The sequence below is a fragment of the Rhincodon typus genome, chromosome 4 (genome assembly GCF_021869965.1).
Source record: "Rhincodon typus isolate 14 chromosome 4, sRhiTyp1.1, whole genome shotgun sequence".
Taxonomy (NCBI): domain Eukaryota; kingdom Metazoa; phylum Chordata; class Chondrichthyes; order Orectolobiformes; family Rhincodontidae; genus Rhincodon; species Rhincodon typus.
The window spans coordinates 113,806,031-113,806,256 of record NC_063335.1 but is presented as its reverse complement, the minus strand read 5'-3'; the positions used below and the strand labels follow the sequence as shown (position 1 = coordinate 113,806,256).

The window sequence follows — 226 nt, the reverse complement described above, 5'->3', positions numbered from 1 at the left end:
ACAGTCTCACTGCAGACACACTCCCACAGTCTCACTCCCACAGTCTCTCTCCCACAGTCTCATTACAGACACACTCCCACAGTCTCATTACAGACACACTCCCACAGTTTCACTGCAGACACACTCCCACAGTCTCATTACAGACACATTCCCACAGTCTCACTGCAGACACACTCCCACAGTCTCACTGCAGACACACTCCCACAGTCTCATTACAGACACACTC

General features: G+C 51.3%; 1 protein-coding gene across 1 annotated transcript in view; it reads right to left on the bottom strand.

The window, feature by feature from the left end:
• Positions 1-226, bottom strand: part of LOC109926093 (dynein regulatory complex protein 11-like) — a 44,271-nt gene that overhangs the window by 33,657 nt on the left and 10,388 nt on the right. The gene's annotated exons all lie outside the window — the stretch shown is intronic.